This window comes from Triturus cristatus, chromosome 7, assembly GCF_964204655.1.
Source record: "Triturus cristatus chromosome 7, aTriCri1.1, whole genome shotgun sequence".
Lineage (NCBI taxonomy): Eukaryota > Metazoa > Chordata > Amphibia > Caudata > Salamandridae > Triturus > Triturus cristatus.
The window spans coordinates 409429465-409436076 of NC_140590.1; positions in this window are offsets into that span (position 1 = coordinate 409429465).

Below are 6612 nucleotides of genomic sequence, written 5' to 3' on the forward strand. Positions count from 1 at the left end.
TGCTTAGTTGTATTAATTAACATGATTAAGTGGCATCACTGTATCTTTTTCTGGCAATACCTTGATACCTAAATACGTAGCGGAATTAATGTATATTTTATCATCACATTGTCTAGATTTTTTGTATAAAATGTGCATTTTGGGTATAGTTCATTTATATCCACATAACTTACTAAAGAGCCGGGCTTCTTCTTCTATAACACATATAGCATGTTCTAGACTTGAAGAGAAAACAGCTACCTCATCAACGTAAGCTATATGTCAGCTCAGCAAAGAGGTAAATATGAAGCATAAGTATGCAAGCAACCATATGTGATCCAATGCCCTTAGCAGCTAATGTCTCCCTTAAATGCTTTTTCAGTGTCCAACAGGATTAACCCAGCCTGAGTACTAAGATGTACAACACCATCAAAAACAGATAACCAAATTCATATGGGGGGCAGGGGTGTGTTATCCCTTTGAAGGACAAAAACATGTTACATCGCATTAACACAATTAGCAAACCAATTAGACAAAAGTTTGGAGAAGATCTTGGGATCACTTGGGATTTGTTTGTTGTCTGCATATGAAAACAGGGTGAGGCTACGACTTTCCAACAGATTTGCTAAAGGGTGAACAAATATGTAAATAGCACAGGGCTGATCCCTGCAGGACCCCTAAAGTAAGGATAAGAGGGCTGGACACTGTGTTAGCCAAAAAGACCTGAAAGGATTTGTCCATCAGGGAGGAGATTAACCAGGCAAGAGCTATCCCTCTGAGACCTAGCGCGTCAGTCTTCCTGCAAGGATGTCATGTGACACAGTATCGAAGGCCATGCTAAGGGCTAATAAAATCAATGTGGTTGTACTGCCCGAGCCATCTGTGATGTTTTGTGACTCCTAGAAGGGAGTATTCAGTATTGTATCCTGCTCTAAAGCCTGACTGAGGAGATTGTAGAGAGACTTGGGCCTCAACAAAGGTGGTAAGTTAAGTGTAAACATGTTTCTCTAGCACCTTTATGGGAATGGTCAGCATAGAAATTGGACCAGTTAGATGGGTGCAGGTGAGTTATTTTTAATAAGGGTAAGAACCATCGCTGGCGTCCGTGCTTTAGGTATATAAACCTCCTGGAGAGAGGAGTTCAAGAGTCCCACTAGAAATTGTAACACATGTGCTTAGTGTCTCAGCTTAGCAAGGAGAAGAGGGTCTAAAGGCAAGCCCGACTTTATTGATTGTAATAAGGCTACAAGGAGAAGAGAGTCCATAGGGGCCAACATCTGCATTCCTGAGGGAAAGTGACCCAGATCCAGGGAATTTCCTTCCCTGGTAGGCGGTAATGCAAGATTGATGTTTTGACTATTGATCTCCATCTGTGATTTGACTATCCACGCTGTGGTTAGGGCGAGCTGGATGTCAGTCACCTTTTTTAATAAAGAAACCTGCAAGTTCCTCACATTGAGATTGTGATAGCGATGGAGGTGGTGCTATATTGCTGGAGTCTTGGACCACTCTAAAGAGTGTCTTGGGGCAATTTTGTGCTTCTGAGATTTTGGCTAAATAAAATGAGGCACAAGTCTGTCTGCAATGCCCATGATATTGATTCAAAGTTGCTTTATTATTTTATAATACCCATCACACTGCTTCCGCCAGGCCCTTTTCAATTTCTTACAGAGTTGTTTTCTTCATTTAAAACCTTGTTAAGCCACAGGGTGGTGGGGTTAATCCTGGATGATAATTTAACTTTGGCTGGTAGGTTTACATCTAAAGAGTCATGGTTATCTACCATGGGTTGGTCTTGATCAACCTTCTGTACCAGCTGCGGACATGTGTTGAGAGAAGGCATATCTAGGTTAGACCGAATCATGGACATGTCTTAGGGCCAAGCTTAACTCATAGAGGGTGAGGAGTGGTAGGGTTTGTGGAAAGGCCCTGCAAATTGATCTGACAAGAGTAGTGGCAGGGAAGGCTTCACAATGAGAGTCGTTGTTATGGGGTCTGCGAGATGGTCCACCTTGTGTGTGGTGGAAAAATTGGTGAGGGTGAGATTCAGGGCACCCAAGTCCTCAATGAGGGCTTGGCTAAGCTTGCAGGTAGAGTCCTCCAAGTAGATATTTAGATCTCCAAATAAAATAAAATTGGTGCTCTTGAGTATGTAGGGAACAATCAAGTCAGGAATTACCGGGCACCAATTTCCGGCATAGCCAGGAGGTTGATGCATTAGCACACCTGAGACTATGAAATTAGGCGTGAGACAGAGTGAGAAGCTAGAAAAGGGGAGCTCCTTAATTTTACTCTGAAAGGTGTGTTTAAAGATGATGGCTATAACGCAGCCGGCCTTGTTCCGATGATATCAAGCAGGGATGCCTCAAGTAACCCGGTTTTTGTCAAGAACAGGGCATCAGGGGCCTTGTCCATCAGAAATTTGTGGATGTGTTGCTGTTGGCTTGCCAGGTAGTGACAGTTTATACTAAAGAGATGAAATGAACCCCTTGCGTTCTTACCCTAGGAGCCCTTAGTGTTGGTGCTCTATTCACTGACTATCCCGCTGGTGTTATTAGGGGAGTAACAAGAAAAATGGCAGAATCTATGACTGAAGGAGGCAGCTTGAAAATACATAGATGCCAAACACACCTCGCCGCAGACTGGGCGGAGTGCTTTCAGCTGGGTTGAGGAAAAGCACTTTCTGTCTGATGTGAAGGGAGCAAGATTCCTGGCCCCTGGGCCCTTTCGGGCACGGACGGGTGCACACGAGCCTGCGGTGTATTTGCACGATGGCTGCTATACATTAAGCTGTGCACTGAAACCTCTAGACCTCTGACTGTGCAGTGCGTATGGGCCCACAAAAATGGCCGCTATAGGTGCTCGAATGGGCAGAGCACTTAAACCGTGCACCATGCTCTCACCAAGTAAAACCAAAGATTAATAGGCCCTAGGTTCTTCGACATACAAATATATTCAATTGAAACAATATTTGTGCAGATTTTTAAGAATAAGGTGTAGCGGTGTCATCAGATAACCTATCTATACCACTAAGCATTAGCCACCGTTGGTCTAAATAGAGCTGAGCACTGGAACAACTAGTCCACTGATTGAGTGCTGCGTATGGGCCCACAAAAATGGCCTCATAGGTGCTCAAGTGAGTGGGCACTTTACCTGTGCACCATTTACTCACCAAGTAAAAGCAAAGATCAAAAGGCTCCAGGTTCCCCAAACATAAAATGGCATTCAACATAAGCAGTATTTGCTCAGATTTGTAGGAATATGGTGTAGCAGCATCAGAAGACACCCTACCTACACCAGGTTGCCCCTGAGTCCCCACCTTCATAGTATCCCAAACCATAGCAGAAGTGGCAGGCACAGTATTCTTAGAAAATAATATAAAACATTTTAGTAATGAATCTGCAGTACTGAGGATTTTGAAGAAGAGATCAATGAAATATCCATATTTTCTGATAATTTTGAGTACATAAATATTCTTAGGAAATAATTAAATTCACTGGATTATGGTCTGATAAAATACAAGTGAACACATATAGAGATAAGCAAGGCTAACTCTTGAGTTAGCTAAATCATGTCAATCTTAGTATGCTGCTTATGTGCTGCACAGTACAATGTATAGCTGAGGGAGTGTGGTCTACTGTTTCGACAGATGTCGATTAAGCTGTACACCTAAATAAGATGTAATGCTATGTCACGCATATCATGCATATGTTTTCCATAACCCTTATTAATACAATTAATCTGTGGGTCCAAGGTCAAGGTAAAATCTCCTCAGGTTATAAATGAATTTACCAACTAACCGGTTCCAGGAGAAGCTGTTGGAACATTGATGAATCATCATAGTTTGCACCATATAAAGTGAATAATATGAGGGAAACCCTATTTTTTACCAGTCCCTATCACAGTGAGAATTTGAACACTCCCATAATTTGAATACTGTCAGGATAGTCACCCTTTAAAGCATAGACTTGCATAGACTTAAGGGACAAAAAAGTCCCCTGCATGGTTAAAGATGTGTACCCTTGCATTGAATTCCGAACTGTTCTGTTGTCTGGATCTCTAAGTCTGATTGTTTGTCATAGGCAAACACGGATCATGTATGTGCTTTATGACATAAGCCCATCTTACAGATTGTTGTCTTGTTGAGGGGTGCCTAAAGTGCTAGTTAAGAACCAAGCAGCAGGAACACAGTGGCCATAGCATACTATGCAGTGATCAGTAGTACTGAACTAGTCCTTCTTACGCTGTGTTACACGAGTGAGTACTAAAGGCTCACTCACCTTTTTAAACGTTTTGCTACTTTGTGCTTAACTCACTCTTTGTCTACATCAGGTAGATGTGGAGTGTTGCACAGCACAGGATTAGTAACTGTGCTGGATGTATGAGTGGCTGGGAATGGTTCAGTACAGTGATAGAGAAGTACTGTGCAGTACATGTGGGATTAGTGCATGTTCTGAGTGTATTTATGCATGCGAGGATTACATGACATGAAAGATGCAGTGCTGTACAGTGCTTGCACAATAGAATCATGTGCTGAGTGTATGGGTGCTTGCGTTGCATGAAGTACAGTACATGAAGGGTGAAGTGTTGTAAAGCACAAACATGGTGAGTCTGTGAGTGTGTATTTATGAATAGCATATTCTTGTACCATACAGAAACTCTAAAGTGCTGAGCAGTGTTTGCAGCCTGACTCTATGTGCTAAACACATGTGTGGCTGTAGTGGCACAGTGCATGGAGGTAACAGTACTGGAGAGTAAGCATGCTTGGAAAGTACACTGAGAGGAATTGTGCCTACAGAACATTGCATGGAGGACCTTGGGTTCCATTTTGGGAAGCACAGGCCAGCCTAGTATAAACATGAGGAGGAGAAGAATCTCCTCTGACAGATTTGTGTATAGGTGCAGTCCTGTGAGCTGGGTAGAACCCACTGGAGGAAAGGAGGAAGGGCATTTCCCTTTACACTTTGAAAGGTGAATTTTCCGAGACCAGGTGAAAGTCATAAGTTCAGCCCTACCGAATTGGAGCGTTGGCTAGATACAGGGACCAGGTTACTCCAGTTGAAAGCATTACCTTCAAATCCAATGCGAAGAGTTCCCTTGGCTGCGGAAGGTACTACACGGATCCAGAAAGGAGTCGATGATGCTTGTCGAAGTAGTGTGAAGAGTAGGCCAGGCATCGTGGATAAGCTGGTTCTGAGGGTCCATTATCTATATCTGATGCCCACTTTGAAGTAGAAGTTTCTAGGGAATTCCTTTTCAAGTCCTTGAAGATCCCTGCCTCCCGCGCCCTGGCTTCCAGTTGGCTATATGAACAACACAGTGTTGACAAGTCCTTTGAGTGAAGGCACGACTCAGCCTATTTAGTTGCAAGTGGGGTGGTCCTATCTCTGCCCCTTATCTTGCCAGTTCATGGCCCTTCCAAGAACACCTAATCCCTCTATCGTGTGGCTGTCTGGGAGGACTAAACAAAGTCCAACTACCAATTATGCCTAGTAGTGTGACCCAGGAACAGGCTGTAGGCACCAATGGTTAGGACAAGAAAATGGCAACCTTCTAATCTGATTTTACCATTGAAGAAGATTTTTAATTATATTCCACATACCCCAAACATGACATCCCCATCTGCTTCCAATTGAAAGTTATAATTTATTACATATAACAAGGTAACCCAATGATATCCTATGGGAGAGGTAGTGGAAAACAAATTTAGGGTTTTTTCACTACCAATACATGTAAAAATGTAAAATACATGTCCAACTTTTTAAATACACTGCACCTTGCACTTTGGGCTCGGTAGGACCTACCATAGGAGTAATGTATATGTATTAAAAAGGGAGGTTTGGTCCTGGCAAGAGGTTTTTCTTGCCTGGTCGAAATAGCAGTTAGAAACTGCACACACAGACTACAATGGCAGGCCTGTGACATGTGTAAAGGGCTACTTAAGTGGGTGGCACAGTAAGTTCTGATGGCCCACTAGTAGCATTTAATTTACAGGCCCTGGGCACATGTACTACCATTTCACTAGGACTTCCATGTAAATTAAATATGCCAATTGGGTGTAGGCCAATGTAACCATGTTTAAAGAAGAGAACACTTTAGCACTGGTTAGCAGTAGTAAAGTGTGGAAAGTCCTCAGACTAGCAAAAACAAAGTCTACAAAAACAGGAGGCTGGAAGGCAAAACGTTGCCAAGGATGCAATATCCAGCAAAAAAAAAAAATTAATTTAAGTACTACAGATTTTGTACTCGAATATGTCAAACAAAAATGTAAATAAGTCACAATTTCTGTAATTAAGGTAAATATTTATATAATATAAATTATTGCTACAAATTATAAAAATGCATTGTTATTTTTAAACCTAACAAATAAAATACATTTTAAATTACAAATAAATATTTGATATAACTAATCTCGGGCTGGAGTAGCCATTTGGTAGCCACTGAACCTCTTGGGTTGGGGATGGAGGCCCGACTTACTACTGTTGCGCACCCCCTCAGCACTAACCATGCCGATGGCCTGTAACCACCATTGAGCAATGGTCCGGAAAGGCAGATGGATTTGTCTGCTGGGGAGGCGATGCCCCAGATACAAGAGGTCCCTAAATCTAGCACGACTGCGTCCGACAGGGACTA